General features: G+C 36.9%; 1 long non-coding RNA gene across 1 annotated transcript; it reads right to left on the reverse strand.

Moving 5' to 3' along the window:
- Positions 1-9,066: 9,066 nt before the first annotated feature.
- Positions 9,067-16,657, reverse strand: LOC118354364 (uncharacterized). Its single transcript, XR_004814793.2, has 3 exons — positions 16,542-16,657; positions 10,707-10,759; positions 9,067-9,202 (listed from the first exon to the last, which is right to left on the reverse strand). It is a non-coding gene; the product is annotated as an uncharacterized LOC118354364 (long non-coding RNA).
- Between the last annotated feature and the right edge of the window lie 2,087 nt (positions 16,658-18,744).

Consider the following 18,744-nt stretch of genomic DNA (forward strand, 5'->3'; position numbering starts at 1 on the left):
GGTTGGAGCCAACAACATGTAGCAGATTTCAAATGCTGGCCTCTGAGTATCAATCATTTAGGGGAAAGACCCATTTGTGAAGGACGCACGGAATTAAGCTTCCGGAGGGATGCAGGGTGGAAGTTTTGTGTTGGGGTGTTGCTTTAGTTGTGTGATTGTGAAGAGCCATTGCTTGAGGCTAGCAGGATTTTCACACTTGGATAACAATTTGATATGAATTGCTTTTCTATTGGATATATGTCCTCAGGCTCCAGAATGTGGAACATACTAGGCATTACTTTTCTCTGCTTTTTATCCCAGGATAATACCTCTGTATTAAGTTCTAAAATTATTTTCAATGCTTTGTTATTTATATTTATTCATCACAGTTAGTATTTTTCTTTTCTGATAATAAAAATGGCCTCTCTGTAAGAAACATCATGGAACCTCTATAGCCCATGGTAACTTTCCAATTTCTTGATAATGTTAGCAATGTTGGTTTCCCATATATAAAATAGTCCCCCCAAAAGGTGGAGAATTGAGAACACATGTCAATACCACTAAACAAGCTGATGAGTCCCTGAAGAAAGTGTCATGGTTTGCATGAAATGCATCTTTTGCAAACCTTCTATACCCCATGGAATGTCTTTTGGGTATTGTGCTGGTGAAAACGTCTGAAGCATATTGATAAAGCAAATATCTCTAGCCTGAGAAGACTCCTCTAAGGTTTATTTTATTTTATTATTTTATTTTATTTATTTTATTTTATTTTCTCCTAAGGTTTATTAATTTAGTCTGATACATTGAAAAACAACAACAACACCCCCAAAACAAAAACCAAACAACACGAAACAAAACAAAAATAAACCAGTAACATAAAACCAACCCTTTTGGGCAGCCCCAGTGGCTCAGCGGTTTAGCGCTGCCTTTAGCCCAGGGCATGATCCTGGAGACCCGGGATGGAGTCCCACGTCAGGCTCCCTGCATGGAGTCTGCTTCTTCCTCTGCCTGTGTTTCTGCCTCTCTCTCTCTCTCTCTCTCTCTCTCTCTGTGTGTCTCGTGAATAAATATATAAAATCTTAAAAAAAAACACAATTTTTTCTTTAGCTGCTGATCACAAAACCTTTTATTTTTTGAAATTCCTCATTCAAAATAGTTCCCTGTCCTGGTGCCTGCAGTTTACAGTCTTGTTTATGGAGGTTACGTACATTGACCTGGTTTAATCAATACTTTTATGCAGGCAAGTGTCAAATCGAGAAATAATACTTTATAACATTTATAGCACAGTCGCTGCCAATATTCTTCTCCCAATAAGAGGGTGGCTCTAGTTTTTTTTGCTCTGCACAAGCAGAGCAAAAAAAGGGATGGTATTCTGTTGTGATTGAAATGAAAAAATTTACGGGCCTTCAGATAAAACCACTTAATCACCAGAAGTAGCCAGGGAAAGGAAAAATGGCTTAAAAAATGAGACAGAGACATCAAAAAGAAATACTTTGGCTATGTTCGAGTCCACATACACCAAGAGGTGCGAGATTTCCTTTCTCCTGAATTGGTATCCATTAAGCTACACATCTCCTGAGGAAGAATGGTCACCTGCAAACATTGCATGCATAACTGTCTTGTAATATATTCTCACTCTTAAAGCTCTTCTGTTCTTAATATCACTTTGATTTATTGAGAACTTGAGCAACATCAGGGTGTGTGATGCATGCTTTAAGTATAGTTTCTCAGTCAATTCTTGCAATGAACCTTTGATATGGTATCATTTTAATCCCATTCCGCTGAGCAAAACTGAGAGTTGGAGAGTTGAGAAAAAGCTCCTTAGTTGAGCTGGAATTTAAAACCAAGCATCTATATGACCAGAGCTCAAGTTCCTAACCTTGGCAAGGCACAGGGGACTAAATGGGATGTTTGGCTGACTATGTCTGTTGTGGAGAATTGAGTATATTAGAATGTTTGCTACAAAGTGGGGATTGACTCGTGATCTTTTGGTCGGGCACCTGGGTGGCTCAGTCCATTAAATGTCTGCCTTCAGCTCAGATCATAATCCCTGAGTCCTGGGATTGAGCCCAGGGCAGGGCTTTCTGCTCAGCAGAGAGCTCGAGTCTCTCTTTCCCTCTACACCACCACCCCCCCTGCTCCCCCACTCGTTCTCTCTCTCTCTCTCTCTCTCAAATAAATAAATAAAATCTTAAAAAAAAAAAAAAGATGTGTTAGTGAACATAAAAAATCCTATGGGGAATTTTCCTAGAAGTATTCATTTTTTACTAATCCTAATGGAGTTACCACTTAAGTACTTAAATCTTTTCTTCCACCAAATAATACTTTAGTTTGTATCCTTTCACAGGAACATTCTGTTCTAGAAGTCCCCTTGGATTTCCTTGAGACATGTCTTCCACATTCATGCCAAAGAGCCTTGGAAAGTCAGCTTCATAAGGTGGCCTTACCAAAGTTAATATTCTGTTGATTTCAAATTTGAATGCTAATTGATGGGGGTCAGAAAGAAGAATTACTGTTCATCCTCTTAAAAGCTAGGGATTTTTCATGCGAGATTAGGCACCTGTGTGAATATAGGGCCAAAGGGAGTTTGTAATGGATCACGATGAAGTCAGAGTTGGAGTATTTTTTCCAATATATTCCTGATGAGGTATTCAGTAACAGATTTAAGTGGTACTTAATGTTTCCCCACTGCATGCTGTCAGTAGACTTTAAATATAATCGACCTAGAGTGTGGTTTTGAACTTGGTGAGCCAGGAGATCTCAGAAGAACTTTACTGATGAGCTTGCAAAAGGTAGTTTAAGTTCGTGAAGATATAATTAAAAACATAGCAGCATGATGCTTGATAAAGTCCACCTTTTAAATAATTCAAGAGATGAAATGTTACTTTTTTTCTGTACCCTTTGATGGTATGTTCCTCTAGATACTAAAGCCATTTGTATTCAAAATTTATTGCTGTCCTTGGAAATAAAATGTATTCATATGCTAACATAATCTTAAAAAAAAAAAAAAAACTGTACTGGGAAGAATCGGTAGAATGAATTACCAAGACAGAAAGTCCAAAAAATAATTTGCTTTGTGACTGTGTGTGGTGGACATTTGAAAGCTCAGAAAAGTAATGTCTTGCTGGTTAGTTTCTGGTAAAAGCACTTTGTATTTTGTTTGGAGAACCATCACAGCTCCTCAGTCTGGTGGTTCTGGGAGAACAGAGATGCCTGTCTTACTCCTCGTCTGACCTGGCTCTGGGGTTTGACTCTGGCCTGGCCACAAGATGATTGATGATGAGGGCACTGTCCACCATTGGTCCAATGCAAGTTTCATTCAATGCCAAAGACTGAAACATTTTGCAGAGTACCTGACATCAGCGATCAACTTAGAATGAATTTTTATTCTTATTCTTATTCTTATTCTTATTCTTATTCTTATTCTTATTCTTATTCTTATTCTTATTCTTATTCCTATTCCTATTCCTATTCCTATTCTTATTCTTATTCTTTCTTATTCTTATTCTTATTCTTCAAAGGATTTGGGACTACTCAAGTCCTAACACGAAATAGAAATAATCTAAGTAGACATAATTCGTTACCTCAAAAAGAATTTGCATTTTTGTGCGTGAAATTTTGTGCGTGAACAGAACTGCCTACCTCATCAAATGGAAGCTGAGATAAGGTCCACAGCAGTTTTCCCCACACTTTCTTCTGTGAGGGCAAATATTGTTCATTTTCTTCAGGTCTGTTTGTTTGTTTTATTATTTATGTATTTATTTACTTTTTAAGGTTTGATTATCTTGTATCTACTTCTACATGTCAAAACATGTGGATCTACAGCCTGGATCGATCTTCATGTATCTTTTTTTTTTTTTTAAGATTTTATCTTTTTATTTGGGGGAGAGAGAGAGCACAAGGGAGGGGAGGAGAAAGGGTAGAGGGAGATGCAGACTCCCTGCTGGGCAGTGAGCCTGATGTGGGACTGGGTCCCAGGAATCTGGGATCCTGACCTGAGCTAATGAGTCTTAATGGACTGAGTCACCCAGGTGCCTAATATTCACATATATTGACTGAAATGCCAACCCTCCTCAGTGTTGAGCATATTCCCACTTTTAATTCATGCAGGTTGTCAAAGATAGACAAATCCAGATTTTTTTTCTTTACATTGATCTCAAAGGCAAAGCAACTCATGTGCTCTTTTGAAGTGGCTTGGTCTTGGTATTCTTGATCTAGCTACTGTCTCCCTCAGCCCCCCAGGAACCTCCTCTGAGCACTTACTTAGGTATGGAAGGAGACTCTAGCAGGGGAGAAATGAGAAGGCAAACCAGAAAAAAAAAAAAAAAAGGTGACTTCTCTCAGATGTCAGTGTAACAAATTGCACTGAGGAAATAGAAAGGCATTTTTGCTGCTGGGAAGTTAACTTTGATAAGGGGAAAAGGCAGGTGAAGAAATCTGATGGATGTCAGTTAGTAGATCAAAGACACTCATTAGAGAGTGTGAAGGAGTTTTGTGAAACAAGAGTGATTCCTGAAAGCTTTAATTTGCTTGAAGTTCCTAAATCTCCTAAATCAAGCCAGAACAGCCCGTTTTTCTCACCTTCATAATAGATTTCAGGCTTGCTTTGCAGAAATCATTCTTGATTTTCTTAATCCTCAGTTATCACCAGAATATAAGAGATTTACTTTTTTCAAGAGCAAAGTTACTTCAGAATGATATTTCTTCCCTAGGTCTTAGCTTTATTTATTGATTTTACAGGTTTGGAATTTCAATGGCAAAAATATTCTTCCTATTGACTCAAGGCTTTTGTATGTACTCATGTTGGGAAGAAATCATCCAATGTTTGTTTTAGAAATGCTCTTAGTTGCTTTTTAAAAGAAAAAGTAGAATGGTATCCATCTCAAATAGTAGTGAGAAACATGTAGAAGCATCAATATGCCATAAAATTCAGATTGCTAATATAACCGATATGGCATATAAAAGAAGGCATCAACCAAGCACAGTAGACCCCTCTTACCTGTGGTTTTGCATCCCATGGATTCGGTTACCTGTAGTCCACTGTGATCCAGAAACAGGTGCTTCTCCGTATGGTGTACTGTCAGGTCAATGTTAGTCTAACGCTGTATGACAGTGTCTAGGTCATTCACTTCACTTGATCTCATTGCGTGGGCATTTTATCATCTCACATCATCACAATAAGAAGAAGGGTGAGTACAGTACAATAAAATATTTTGAGAGAGAGACCACATTCATGTAACTTTTATTACAGTATGTTGTTATCATTATTCTATTTTATTGTTGTTGTTAAACTCTTACTGTGCCTAATTGATAAATTAAACTTTGTCATAGACATGTATGTTTCAGAGAACACATAGGGATTCAGTACTATGATGGTTTTGGGCATTCAGTGGGGGGTCTTGGAATGAATCCCCTACAGATAAGGGAGCAATGCTGTAGCAGAATGTCAACATTTAAACAGCTAGTGTAGCAAGCATTTAACTTTGTAGATCTAGAATCTTTATTAATTATTTTGTTTTCAAAAAGTTAAAATTTAACCTAAAAGACATCATTTTCCTATTTCCCAGATCACCCAAATTAACAAATTCAAAAATCATTCTATTTTTTTTTAAGTAGGCTCCACACCCAGCATGAAACCCAATGTGGGGCTTGAACTCATGATCCTGAGATCAAAGCTGAGCTGAAATCAAGAGTCTGGGGAACCCTGGGTGGCTCAGTGGTTTAGCGCCTGTCTTTGGCCCAGGGCGTGATCCTGGAGTCCCGGGATCAAGTCCCACGTTGGGCTCCCGGCATGGAGCCTGCTTCTCCCTCCTCCTGTGTCTGTGCCTCTCTCTCTCTCTCTCTCTGTCTATCATAAATAAATAAATAAATAAATAAATAAATAAATAAATAAATCTTAAAAAAAAAAAAAAAGAAATCAAGTCAGACACTGAACCAACTGAGCCACCCAGGCACCCCCAAAATAGTTCTGACCACAGCATGCCAGAATATATTTTCCGAGGAATTTATTTTTTATTTTTTTGTATTCCTAATACCAATACATTATACAAACTCAATAAATCAATCTGTTAAAGGAATCAGTTAATAAGGACCTTAATGGAGTAGTCATATCAGGGAAGCTGAGGCATACATGTCCTAGAAACTGTAGAGGGAGGCAGAACAGGTTAGAAATGAATTTAGGAGGTCAGACCCCATCTTTGCCCATCTACATTTTCACAGGCACCTCCATTAAATTCTCAGTGGTTCAGGTAAACTCACCTATTTACTATTTCTATTCCATCTCTTATCAGTTTGGTTTTACTTTAAATTTGAAGGAGATATGATATCCAGGTGCAAGGTTAGAGCCATGAGACTAAGGTTTAGCAGAAGGTCTAATCTAAGGCTTAAATTTAGGAGTCATCAATATATAGATGGTGACCAAAAATTATGTTAGCATGTAACAATATTTAGGTTGCAGGTACAAGGGTTCTAGGACAGAGACATGAGGGATGTTACAATTCAGTGATTGGGGAAGAGTGGTCAGAGTTAATGAGGAGAATGGGAAAGGGCCACAGGATCTAAGGGAAGAAAATAATACACATTTTCATAATCTGGATGCTTCTGAGACATAAAATACAATGGGGCCAAAAAGTGTCCATTGGATTTAACAACATGGAACCTGTGATCTTAGTAAGAGTCTTGAAGGAATGGAGGGGGGTTGGAGCTAGATTAAAATAAGTTTCCTCAAAGTCCTAAAAATTCTGTGACTTTGAATTTTAAGGATGGCCCCCACGTGAAGAAGATAATAGCCTTTGAAGGAGGTATGATATCCAGGTGCAAGGTTAGAGCCATGTTGCCATAAGGGAACTGTTTGGTTAAATCTTGAGGTAGAAAATCCTATATTTCCAAAGTAGCAAAAATGAAGCCATGTTCATTCTTCTTTCAGCACTGTCCTTCATATGCTGCCTGCCCTCACCTAGAAGGTGCAGATAGGAAGTAGGTAAGTGGAGTCCACTTAGGCTGAGAAAGAACTGGGATGAGATGTCTCAGACCCCTGAACAAGGAAGATTTCTGCAAGCTCTTTTTTCCTCACTTATATAATCAAATCTTCAGAAGACAGTATCTGACAATCAATTAATACACATTTATCAAGCAAGACACCAGCTTCTTTCCAAATAGCTATAATTTTGAAAATTTGCATTTAGCCTAAACATATTTGTTTGTTTGTTTGCTTGCTTGTTTGAAACAGCTTCAGGTTATTTCTAGTCAAGTCTGAAATATCCCTCAAATATTCCTTGTCAAACTTCTATAAAAATAATGAAACAAAATAATAAGAAAAGTTGTATCTTAACTGGTTGTTATTTTTCTGCCATTTGGGAAAAAAACATCCTAATTTAATAGCACTTTTCAAAATTATTTTGTACTTAATGAGTTTTCCTTTTTTGGACAGATATCTGATCAAATCAAATAATTTTGTCTATATAGGCTCCCCTTAATGACATTATTGATAGAAGATAAGAATAGGATCATATTTACAAAAATGGCTTTCATCCAAGAACTGTTTTACAAATGACATGTGTAATGATTTTCAAAATATATTGTACTTCTCAAGTTTTGTGTAGGACCAGGTTCAATAGAGTGATGGTTTTCTTCATGGGGGCATGTGATACTTGTTAGTCATGCTTTTGCTTTTTTTTATTATTTACTATAATTTGTTTCCTCGTTTACTGTTTGTTTTGTACATTAAACTTACTCCTTTCTAAACTCATCTAGCAAGTGAAATTTGAGGCAGTAAGATGATTTCAGGAAAAATGAGAGCACACATAATCATTGCTTAGGTGTTCTACTTCAAAGATTTCATAAACCATAGGGTTCCTAGACTAATTTCCTAGTATCAAAAAAATAACTGTTTAGAGGTACCTGGGTAGTTCAGTCAGTTAAATGTCTGACTTTGGCTCAAGTCATAATCACAGAGTCCTGGGATCAAGCCCTGCCTCAGGCTCTGTGCTCAGCAGGGAGTCTGCTTGTCCCCCTCCCTCTGCCCATCCCCGCTCGCTCCTGGGAGCACACTATCTCTCTCTCTCAAATAAATTATATATATATATATATATAATTTTTTTTAAAGTAACTGTTGAGATTGTTTGGCAACACATTTATTTTCAGTTCTTCTGAAACTTTTTTTTTTTTTTAACTTGGAATATAAGCACCTGCTCCATTATTCCTGGGAAAGAAAATACACTGATTCCATGTCAGACTCCGAGTTCTGCTGGTCTCCCACAGGTATCATCCCTGATGAGCCTTCTCGGCATCAGTGATTACAATGATAACTCTTACTGTGGGGACTTTTAAATAACAGGACAATCAGTACACGTTTCTTTTCATCTTTGCCTCCCATAATTTTCTTTGGCAGAGGTCTTGTCAAAAATGCTTGATTTTTTCTTCCTCAATTAGAACTCTTCAAAGCAGAGAAAATGTGACTTGGAGTCCAGGTTTCGTAGCAAATGCTTTAGGACCACAGCTGCTCTAGCTTTTGAAGTCCCCTCTGCCCACCTCTTGATGCTGAAACCCTCTTAATAGCACCATTAGCTATTTCTGCTTCCTTTTCTGACAGGATTGGTGGAGAGTGAGGGAAAACCTTTCATGTAGGACTCTGCTACTCTGCTACCATGCTTGAAAGAGAAACATCATTTTGATATACCTGGTCTATATACATGTAGTTTAATCTCTTTGCTTAGTAGGCAGTAATGGCTATCACTAGGGTTGTCTTTATTCTACCTTAATTCATGGCAATTAGAGCTCTGTACAATTAACCCAAATGATAGTCACTCAAAATTGCATTGATTTAATGCAATGCATGTTTAAGACACAGATAAGCTCCAGATATTCCAAAGAATAAACTCTTCCTACTTCTAGTCAGAAAGGATTCAGAAAAGTGATGAAAATGTGTTGAGATAACTTCTTTCCACTGCTAGACAGGAGAATCATAGAATAGCTTGTGTATTTATCTAAAAAATTAAAAGAAGAAAAAGAGTACAATAAAAGCAACACTTTTCTTCAGCAGAAGACCATTTTGACCTTAGTCATGTGAGAGCAATGAAACCATACCTGAAGTCATTTTTCTCCAGCATTGGTAACTCTATACCCCCGGTTGAACACCTTCTGCAGAACAGAGTCAATCGGCAATTTCTGATTTTTGGTGAAGCAGAAGTGGATGGACTAGCTGATATTTTGCCTCCACTGGAATCTGGATGTTGGGCAAAAACCTTGTGTAAGCAGAGGCTTTGGCATATACTCCACACTGACATAGACCATGAAGCTATTAAATTTCTTACCTCTTCACAGGATTTTCTGACTTGCACACTTGACTACACCTTTGATTTCGATTTTTCCAGAGGAAACCTGAATGCTTGTGTTTGGAAGAGAAGCGAAGTGTTTTGCATAGTCAAGTTAACTGGGTGCATCTTTCAGCAGACCTAGATTTCTGCAGGCTGCTTCTGGTGAAAATATGCTTTGTAAGTATGCTTCTCAGTCACATTTTGCACTTGCTCTTTGAGAACTAAGTAATATGTATTTTTTGGGAGTTGGGTTAAATTTGAATGGTGGTGGTTGGCACTTCGGAACATGGTGCTATGGCAGTAGAATCTGAGAAAAAGACATGGGTTGGGACTAATGCAGGGTGACCTGGGCTTCTCTAGATGACTTAATTGTGGGGTGATTTGACAGTATATATCCCAGGCTACTTACTGTGGACCACCCTAGTCAAGATTCTGACTCATTCTAGATAGCATTTTCTCTGAAAGTTGTCAGAAAACTCAGGTCAATCTGTTGGAACTTGATGTATAGCTATGAGTTAAGTTTAAGGGAAAAAATGTTCTTCCTATTTATGAAAATTGGGAGTTTGGTGCTATACTCTGAGGCACTGAGACTTTCAAAGCTCTTCTAGTGATGGTGGGTAAGCTGGGGCTTGCCTCATATGACAGCTCAAATTGTTCTGGTACCACTAGCAGAGTGTGTGTAGGCTATCTCTATCTTTTGAAGGTCGTGACTTACCATTGGAAGAAGTTTGGGGAACAGAAATTCCCTACACTGTCAAGACTGCCTACCCTTCACTTGTCACCCCAGATTGGTGGTGACAATGAAAAGGTGTGGAGAGTTCTGCTCAGTAGAAAAACATGTGCAGAGGATCACTGGTAGCTACGGCATGGCAGAGTAAAGAGTCAAATCAGAGGAGGCCTGGTGAGGTTATAGTAGTTGTCTAGGGAGCTCTCAGAAATGGCTGGGAAACATTGGAGGAGAAGAATGATCAAATGTGATGACTCTCAAGATTGAGTATGGTCAATATTCAATAAACATGAATGCTTTCATAAAAATTGCAGAACAAATCAGTTCCCTGAATCTGTCTGGGTGCCACAAACATAATAAAACAAATAAGGAAAACACTTGCCAGCAAGAACTGATTGAGGACAAGGTTATGGCTCCTGTTATAAGTTCTAAAAGATATAACCAAGGAGAATTAAAAAAAAAAAATCTTAGTAAAAATCCTTAATTACATCTCCCTTCCCAAGAAGTGGCACTGGGAAAAAAAAAACCAAAACCAAAACCAAAACCAAACAAACAAAAAAAAATGAGTCAACAAAGTTCTGAGAGTTCTTGTTAATATCCCACAATTAGGGAACTATCAAATTAAGAATGGGCACTTAACCCTAAGTGAAAGCATGGAATGATTCTAGTTATGATGGCCAACGTACCTATTCCCATAAGATGTTGGTGGAGGCTGAAAGGATTCATTATGTTTCCAGATCTGTGGAGAATTAGAACATTGATCTGAATTCTGCAGGCATACCTCCAGGTAATAGCCACCCAGGGTGGAGTGAACTCTCTTAGAAGACATTAAACTGTCCCTTAGATACGGGGTCAGCCAAACTTTGGTCTGTGGGCCTGCCCCCTGATTTGCAAATAAAATTTTATTAGAATGCACCAATGCCCACTTGTTTATGTATTGTCTGTGGCTGCTTTCATGCTACAAGAGCAGAGTAATTGTTGTAACAAAGACTATCAGTTCACAAAACTTAAAATATATACTGTATGGCTCTTTGTAGATAAAGTTTGCCCACCCTGTCTTAGATGAAAGGAGGGAGTTGAGGTTTCCCAAAAAAGAAAATTATTCTGAGATCAGGTGGATAGCGGCAAGGAAATTTTACTAACTTAATTATAGAATATACTGACCACCTAAGTGGAGACAACTCTATTAAGTATGAATCAGATGGGGAAAAACGACATTGTTGCCTATGTAAACATAAAGAAGAAAGGAACCATAAAACCACTTTGGAAGAAACATAATTGAAGAAAATCTAAAAATAGTGACTTATACCATAAAAATTACTAAGGAGAGTATGAATTAAGTAAAATTTGAGAGACAAGATGATAAACTAACCTAAAGTGATGAACATGAAAATAGCAGAGCCAAGAAAATGATTGGAGATTATAAAACAAACCCCAACAAAGCAACTTCATCTTTATAGTGCCACTAAATAAGTTTCAAAGAACCAGAGGCAGAATAGATATGGTAGAAAATGAAATTGTTGGCATAGACAAAAGGCTTAACATCATCATGATAATTGCTGAAAAAAGGGATAGAGGCTTTTAAAAATAAAATAAAGCAAATAAATATGGAAGCATACAAAAGTATTCTGGTGACATGGGTATTTACTATTCCTATTGTAAAGAACAAAAGGCAGAGTACAGGAATTTTCTTTTTTCTTTCTTTTTTTTTTTTTAAAGATTTTATTTATTTATTCATGAGAGACACACACACAGAGAGAGAGAGACAGAGACACAGGCAGAGGGAGAAGCAAGCTCCATGCAGGGAGCCCGATGCATGACTTGATCCCTGGTCTCCAGGATCATGCCCTGGGCCAAAGGCTAAACCACTGAGCCACCCAGGGATCCCCAGAAATTTTCTTGATATAACAAAAGAAATAGCATTGTCAACTTACATGGGAATGCCACATTCCAGGAAAACTTGAAGCAAAGCAAGAGGTGCCTTATTTAAATTCTTAAGTTTCCATAATAAAGAAGAAAAATCAAGGCATTTATAATGAGGGAAAAAAGAATTGAGCTAGTCGCAAAATTTTCCCCAACTTTCAATGCCAGCAAGGGAATAACTAACCTCAATAATATGATCCTTAACCAAAGTGACCTTCAACTTTGGGGGTGACAGCCTAATTCATGAAGAAATTGACAGACTATAAGACCTCCTGGTATTTCCTCACCCCCCACCACACACTCATACAAAATTTGGTGAAATGTAATCATTCAAAGGAAGAATGAACAAGCCCTCCTAAAAAGATGAGCACTGCAGTAAATGCCAGAAGAGAAGAGAATAGTGTCTACAGGGCTTTGAGGAAAAGGAAATGTGGGTGATGTACTTTTCATACATGAGCTGTCATGCTAGCAGAGAGGCATGACACACTTTCAAACATGCAAGAATTTAGGATCTATCTTGCCCGGGAAAGAAAGTAAAACTAAATAAATACTTAAGTAATGAAAATAACAACAGCTTCTAGCCAGTCAACAACCCATAGAGATATAAAAAATTAACAAGCTCAGAAATACATGAGCCATAATAAAAAATATCTAGGGATTGCATTTATGGCAATTATTGAAACTCATAGAATAGAGTTATATATATAATATAAACACATTATCTGTTTTTACTTGAGGAAGTAAAAATAGATGTTGCAGCAGGGGGATTAGATGTGGAAAAAAGTATACGAACTTTCTAATTTTTCATGGTTTGGGATCAGTAGGTATTGACTAAAACTGAAATCTTTTGCTTCAGAGAAACATAATGACTCCAGCATATTTAATTTTTAATGGTTATTTATTTCTATAATCCTCACTATCTTTTAGGAACTCATAGTTCTTGAGGTGATAAGACTTTATCGAAGGTCGAGTGTTTCCATTACATCACAATTTCTATTTCAAGTACTTCGATAAAATTAAATGCCCTCAAACTTAATGATTGCAGAAATGCAATTTATGACAATATTTATATGTATCCATCCACACACATCCAACCATTTCCCTATCCATTTAATCTCTTTCTCTTCCTCCCCTCCTTTCTGTTGGTTTCTATTCTTATTTAGATTTAGAATCTATATTTATATTTAGCTATATACACCATGAATTAAAATATGTGGAGTTACAACCCTAATGTCAACAATGGCAGTTTTGATGTACGCAAGGTTTTTAAAACTTTTTTTTTCTGTTTTTGGTTATGTGTTTCTTTATTGCCTTTCTTATAATAATGAACAAGTGAAGTCATCAGTCAAACAAAAATATGAATTAACTCATTATTCATAAACCCTGAGAACATTTAGATTATATATGTGAAAATACAAAAATGCTGAAAGATCCGTCATAACACTTACAAGTAGAATTCTGAACTAAAGGAAGCAAAATGATTTTGAAACAAAATGCAGTAGATTTCTCTGGCTTAGGTAAAATTGTGAAGCTGACAAAGCACACCTCTCTCCTGTATGACTTTCTTCTCTTACATTATGACTGAACCTGGGAATGGTACAGATTTTTTTTGTAAATTTATTAGTATAAAAATCCCGCCTGGAGCACCAGGCTCTGATTTCCCACACATTCTCCAGGATAAAAATGTTTCTAGATCTGTCCTATGCTTATTTGCTAAGATATTTCTGCTAAGGCAATCCTGTCTAACCTGTTATCCTATTATGTTACACTTTCTAGTTGTGTTACAACCCCATCTCAAGGAGTGCCAGTGCTACACAGCAAATGAGGAAAATATTTATGGACAGAAACACACTCAAATCCTACATCCATTTTGCCAACAAAAAGGTAAGGAGTTGGGTCATTAGTTGAAGAATCAATATTATAATCTCCCTAATTTTCCATGAGACCTCAAGAATCTTTGGATCACATGTTATTTATTTAGAAAGTTAAATGAGTAAAGGTCAGATGGCAAGCAGCTTAAAAAATATCCAATGACCTTAGATGTCTAAAGAAACTGAGGATTATTAATAAAAGCATTGTTTTGGTCTTTAAAAAATATGATTGACTTTTCTGATTAGCTACAGCCCTAGAAACTGAATTCACATCTATTCTTTTTTGAATATTGCCACATTTCCTAATGATCATCCAAACAGATAATCATACATACCAGAAAGGTTAATGCAATCTTAAAGAGGCCCAAGGCTAGGACAGTGAGTAAAACATGGTTTGGGGTCCAGCTGTGTTTAGTTTTCAACAGACCATGTGTTTCTTGTTAGACCATCTTCTCACTCTTTGGCCTTCTTCCTGACTCTTCAGTTGAAAACAGGAGCCAATTACAGGGCCCAGAGTGAGTTCTTCGGCTTCTGGTCACTTACTCTTTCTTACATTCTATCAGCAAATCTGGATAACTGTGACAACAAGCTCAAGGTGGCTTCTTCTTCTTCTTCTTCTTCTTCTTCTTCTTCTTCTTCTTCTTCTTCTTCTTCTTCTTCTTCTTCTTCTTCTTCTTCTTCTCCTTCTTCTCCTTCTTCTTCTCCTTCTTCTTCTTCTTTCTTGGTTTGTTTTTAACTGGAAAATAAGCAGAGCCCTAAAACCACCCTAGAGCAGTTAATTTTATGTACAGGTAAAATATTAAAATATAGTTTGGGAAAGGAGAGTCAAACCTATTTATTCAGAGATTTGGAAGTGATTACCAAGTAGATTTGAAAGCCTTCAGAGAAATAATGACATGTTTGGTGGTAAGCACTGGCTGCAGCCCCCATTTTACACATGGCTAGGAGTCTCCAGGCTTCAGTGATACAGGCCATCCAGAGCCATGTGACTCAAGACCCAGAAACCCAGGTCCTTGGCTGCCAGAGAGAATGCCAATCCTTTCATCCTCTTCCATTTTCTCTTTCTCTAGTTGCAATCTCCAAGCCTCCAAAAGCCACGAGTGTGTAAATGCATTAGTTTTCCAGGAGCTGTTTATTCTGTTTAATAGACACCTATTGCCCCCTTATCCTTTCTTTTTAGATTGTCTGGACAGACACAGAACAAATTAGTGCAAAATGCTTTCATTCAAGTGTCAGGTAGAATCATAGTGATGAATGCTCCACTCTTGGGCTTTCCAACTCTCTGGGTGCAAGTACTGACAGCACTGTCTCCCTCAATTACAACCTCCTCGACATGTTCTCTGAAGTCTGTGTGGCACACCAAAGCCAGTCCTCTAACTTTGGAAGGTTCTATTCCAATAAAAACATTTTGAGCTCATCTTGAAAGAAGAAACCAAGAGGATTCAGCATCGGAAGTTTTGAAAAGTTTCAAAGCTGTTTTTCTTAAGGGAGCATTTCCACGATGTGTTCATTCTAATAGAGATGAGGAAGTTTTAATATAGTGCTAGGATGCAATCCTTAGCATGAAACTCATTGATGACCTTAGTATTTATTTATTTATTTGTTTGTTTATTTAAAGATTTTATTTACTTATTCACAACAGACACACACAGAGAGAGAGAGAGAGAGAGAGAGAGAGAGAGAGAGAGAGAGGCAGAGACACAGGCAGAGGGAGAAGCAGTGTCCCAGCAGGAAGCCTGATGTGGAACTCCATCCCAGGACCCTGGGATCATGACCTGAGCCAAAGGCAGACACTCAGCCACTGAGCCACCCAGGTGCTCTCATGATACCAAATTTCCTGAGGTTCCTGAGGGCAATAGGATATAGAGGAACTTTTATTCTTCCAACATGAAGGGAAATCAGATTTTAGTAAAGGGAAAACCAGTTGTCTTTTTCTTTCCAACTGATGGAATAAAATATTTTCAAATCTTTTAGCTGTTAGTATAAAGACAAGTCTATAAAAGTAAATAGAATACAATAATTTTAAAAAGGAAAGAGAGTATAGCAGAGGAAGTTGAGTTTTGAGGGCATGTTACAAGCTAAATCATTCTCAGACATTATTTTATTTTATTTTATTTTCCAATGGTACCTAATCTTTACAATATCCCAGTGTGTTAAAGATTGATGATACCCATTCTACAAAAGCTCAGAAACATTAAATAAATTGCCTAAATGCAAATATCTGATAAATAGAAGAGCCAGAATTCGCACTCCGTTTGTTCTGATTCTAAAGCCCTTGGCCACTTTCATTATTCCATGTTGTTATTAAAGTCACATAGTAAGAGGGGAAAATGAGATCGTTAAAATGTGTGTTTTCTTGTACATAGCAAATCCAGTCATCTAATTTATCGGATGTGTATTGAGCATTGGTACTTGGTTTTCTCATTTGTGAAGCCACTTTTGCCTGGTGGCATAGAATGCATTATGCAAAATTATTAATATACAAAATAGGCTAACTTCATTATTCCCATTAGCTAATAAGTATGTTTTTGTTAAAGCACTAACCTTAGTCTGAAACGAGAGTAACAAGTGATTAAGGAAAGGAAAAAATATTCCCCTGCAGTTCATCACAAAAGATACGGTGTATTTTGACTATATAACAAACCATAACAAAATTCAGTGAATGTTTACAAAGCGAATACACCAGCATTTATCACATCTTAAATACAATTTGTCACTAAACCTTACATTTTCATAGGATATAGGTGATGTAAGCAGAGGAGTGGCCTCCGACGCTGTTCAGATCCTGATTCATGAGACCCATGAATGCACAAATTTGTGTACCAAAAGGGAATTTGCAGATGTGATTAAATTAAAGGCATTGTGATGGGGTGATTATCCTGGATCATCACAAAGATCCTTCAAGAGTCAGAGAAGATGTGACAATGGAAACAGAGATTTTTCAAGAAGCATCTGGCTTTGGAGATGGAGTTGCCACTAGCCAAGGAATATAAGAAGCCTCCAGAAACTGGAGAAGACAAGGGAATTCTTTTGAGCTTCCAGAAGGAAAACAGTCTTTGCCAACACCTTGATTTTGACCTAATGGACCCAATTTCAGACCTCTGACCTCCATAACTGTAAGACAAAAAAATGTGTTTTACTTTAAATCACTATGTTTATGGTAATTTGTACAACAGCAACAGGAAGCTAAGACAATAAGTGGATTGGTAAGGCACGTTTTCTGTTCATAATTCTTTCAGTTAAAACGTAAGGTGCTCAATAGGAGTAAAGGCATGATAACCACAGTATACTATTAAATTATCTTTCAGGGTATTTGGGGAGGTGTATTCTGTGACTATGTATGTCAGTAACATGTTCAGAGAAACAAGTTCACTTGGCAAATGAAAGAATTTCAAAATTTAAAAGAATAATATGAACAAGCATTAATGTTAATGTTTCTGTCTGATATCCTGACTTTCTGCTGAATGCCTTCAAAACGCTTTTTGCTTAAGATGATATTTATCCCATCACTTAAAAAATCCCATGGTTTGTGTTTTACTTAGAGGATCTCTTATTCCTGGTTACTGCCTCCAAAATTCATGTGTTGATATTGTTCTTTACAATGACATGAACTTCTTTGTCGACATTTTTAATGTCAGAGCATCTAGCACAATGCCTGGAACATGGTAAGGATGAAACAAATACTTTTAGAAAGCATGCAAATTAAAACAGGAAGCTGTCATTCTTCTCCCATTGAATGAAGCATGGTGATGGTTTAAAAGGTAAGAGGCAACGAGAGTCAGAACAATGCCATAAATCTGACACTTCTGTTCACTTCAGTTAAGCTTTCCATTAAGAGTAACAGAAATTCTGCAAAGCAGGTTGACAATATGTCCCAAGATCTTTAAAATTTTTATATCCTTTGTCTTGGCAATTCCATTAGAAGGAATCTACTCGAAGAATTGTAGTTAGAAATTTACCAGAATAATTGTGATAGCGATGATTATTAATTATGTGAAATAGAGGTGGGGAATATTATGTTGTTTAAAATAGTTTTGAAAACATTTCAACATCCGAGGAAACCAGATGCAAAATTATTGCAGAGTGATATGGTTCTTTGCTTTCTTCTTTAAATCTGTCAAAATTCTAAAGTTTACACAATTAATTATATTGTCATGAATAGAAAAGTTGGTATAAAATTTACTGATCTTGTGTACTTCTAAAAATAAAAAAATGAACTAAAAATCCATTTATTTACTGAGAGCTGAAACAAAATGTTTCAAAGTCAGAATTGTACTGATTGTTGACTCATACGAATCAAATCTGGTGTATAATTTCTATTTATTTACTGCACCTGCGTAAAAACAGCCAGCAACATGATATCACATCAGAGATAGCTTTATTATGCTGAGCATCTATATGTAAATAAAATATTGGCATAGTACATCTGGGCCACTGGCTTGATTATTTTTAACTGAACTGACTCATATTTAAGCCAAGCACAAAATTAACCACATATATTTACAAAATATATTGTAAACTACTTGATCCAACTGGCTACATCGAGGGGTCTCACCATAGACAACTGCGTTTCTTCAGTGATCAAATATAGAAAGCAGTATTGCTTAGAATACTGGTGCCCAGAGCCAAGTCCCAAAGCTGGCTCATTCTTGGTCCTAACAGATATTTGCTGAAATAAGTGAATTCAGAGATTTATTACTATATACTATATTATATATTACTATATTACTATATATTTATCACATTATACCTTGATTCTCTTTGAAAAAACTATGCAATTGCAGGGCTTTGGAGCCACAGTGCCTTTTATGAATCTTGGCTCTGGCCCTTTTTGCTGTGTGGTCTGGACATGTTACTTAACATCTCTGTGTTTATGGCTAATCATCTATAAAATGGATATAATAGTGGTTCCAGTATTATAGGGATATTA

This window comes from Canis lupus, chromosome 3 (genome assembly GCF_003254725.2).
Source record: "Canis lupus dingo isolate Sandy chromosome 3, ASM325472v2, whole genome shotgun sequence".
In the NCBI taxonomy this organism is placed as follows: Eukaryota; Metazoa; Chordata; class Mammalia; order Carnivora; family Canidae; genus Canis; species Canis lupus.